The sequence below is a fragment of the Sprattus sprattus genome, assembly GCF_963457725.1.
Source record: "Sprattus sprattus genome assembly, chromosome: 5".
Taxonomy (NCBI): Eukaryota; Metazoa; Chordata; class Actinopteri; order Clupeiformes; family Clupeidae; genus Sprattus; species Sprattus sprattus.
Window position 1 is genome coordinate 34,990,926 of NC_137924.1, and position 2,500 is coordinate 34,993,425.

Here is a 2,500-nt window from a genome sequence, read left to right on the forward strand (position 1 = left end):
CAAGGTCTGGGTCAATTTACATTAAGCTGAGAATAGTTTGCTAACTTCTGGGTTTATAAGAAAAGAAAGACACACACACACACACGGACAAACTCTAAAAGTACAGAAGAAGTACTCTACTTAATGCGGCACCACTAATAGGCCTATAATGGTTATATTTTCTCCTTAGCATACTGTTTCTGATTAGTCACAATTCACATTGATGAACAGGTGGACTGACAGACAGATAAATATATACATACATACATACATACATACATACATACATACATACATACATACATACATACATACATACATACATACATACATACATACATACATACATACATACATACATACATACATACATACATACATACATACATACATACATACATACATACATACATACATACATACATACATACATACATACATACATACATACATACATATTATCAGATAGACATAAAGGTAGATTAAAAAGATGAGTAGGTTAATAGATATTTGTAGATATTTTAGATAAATGGATATTTATAGAATATTTGATATAAATGTCTGACATGGTATAACATGCATATGTAAAAGAGAGTTCTCTTTGTTGAGAACTGTGTTCTTCACGTACTTCGTGTGTCTGTGTGTGTGTGTGTGTGTGTGTGTGTGTGTGTCTGCAGCTGAACGATGACCCTTCCCTGCCTCTCCAGGTAGGGTCAGAGGTTACTCGCATGGTTTCCTAGCAGTCAGTTTTCCAGTGTGGTTTAGCAGAGCACCAGGGTCAGTGTGTGTGTGTGTGTGTGTGTGTGAGAGAGAGAGGTGATGAGGAGTGTGTGAGTGGAGGGGTAAGGGGTGTGTGTGTGTGTGTGTGTGTGTGTGTGTGTGTGTGTGTGTGTGTGTGTGTGTGTGTGTGTGTGTGTGTGTGTGTGTGTGTGTGTGTGTGTGTGTGTGTGTGTGTGTGTGTGTGTGTGTGTGTGTGTGTGTGTGTGCGCGCTCAGGGGCTGGCACGCTGCCCTACTGTGGCAGGAAGAGAGGGGGGGCAGCCACACATTCTCACTGGCCGTGGTGCCCCTCTCCTCTGAGACCTCTCCAGTTTCCCCTCTGTCCATCACTCCGAAAAATACTCTAGATTTCAGCCTCTCTCTTTTTCTCTCCCTCTCTCTCCCTCGCTCTCTCACACACACATGCAGACACACACACTCTGGAACCTCTTCCTCCCTCTCTGCCTGGGTCCAGATGCCCATTTGTGGACGGGGCGAGACAGCAAATGTTTCAACATCTGTCTCTGTTGGTTTTTTGGTGCAGCAAGGAATTCCACATGTTTCCTTTTTTCTGTGCTTCCTCCTTCTGAGGTTCTGAGGTGTGTGTGTGTGTGTGTGTGTGTGTGTGTGTGTGTGTGTGTGTGTGTGTGTGTGTGTGTGTGTGTGTGTGTGTGTGTGTGTGTGTGTGTGTGTGTGTGTGTACTGGATGACCACAGCTGTCTGCCTGTCTGCTGTACCGTGGCTGCAGGTATATGTAATGCGAAGCTGGAGCGCTAAAACAGCGGGATGCTAACCGCACAAAAGCCCATGTGGGCTGAGGAGGAAGTGTGCGTCTGTGTGTGTGTGTCTGTGTGTGTGTGTGTGTGTGAGGAAGCACGCCAGGAATGGAACAAACTATTTAGTCCGCCGACAAAGACAAAACTATGTTATGTACATACTCCCCATCTTAGCATGTGGTTGAAGGGTGGGAGATATAAACCGTGGTGGGCGGGGACCAACAGGCCATCAAATAGCAGCTGGGGTTTGTGTGTGATGCGGAAAGCAGGAGGATAATTTGTCAGCGGTGGTGCCTTACATGGCATTTTGCTAACCATATATAGTTTTGGGTTGTGTTGTGTGTGTGTGTGTGTGTGTGTGTGTCTGTGTCTGTGTCTGTGTCTGTGTCTGTGTCTGTGTCTGTGTGGTCTGTGTGGTTTTCCGCGAGTTCACTGAAATGCATCACTTACAGGATAGCACTGTATATCTTCTGCTACCGTGACTCCGGCCTATGGAGTGGAACATGGATGTTCAGAATCAAATGGATTCTCTTCTACCCTCCACCCTGGCTCTCTCACTATTTCCATCTCTCTCTTTGTCTCTGTTTCTCCCTCCATCCAAATAACCCATAGGCTTGCCTGCTAGACTCTCAGATCCTCCTGTTTAGTAAATGACCTTGTGAACTTCCAATTAGAAACGGGTGTTTGAAGTTTGCACTGCAACCATTAAAGTGTGTGAGTGTGTGTGTGTGGGTGCATGATTGCATGTTTGTATGATTTGGTCTCTTTGTGCATGATTTTAATTAGCTGTCTCTCTGTGTTTGTGTACATGCACATATGTGGTACGTGTAAATATATGTTTGCTCGGGTGTGTGTATATGTATGTTTGTATGTGAGTCTGCTCATGAAGGAAATTAAAAGTTTTGTGTGGTTTTGTGTTGTGTGTGTGTGTGTGTGTGTGTAAGCGAGAGGGAGAGAGAGCTTGCCCTTATGCACATATGCATGTGG

The 2,500-nt window shown here is 44.5% G+C and overlaps 1 protein-coding gene across 1 annotated transcript in view; it reads left to right on the forward strand.

Moving 5' to 3' along the window:
- Nucleotides 1-2,500, forward strand: part of arb2a (ARB2 cotranscriptional regulator A) — a 157,110-nt gene that overhangs the window by 102,146 nt on the left and 52,464 nt on the right. The gene's annotated exons all lie outside the window — the stretch shown is intronic.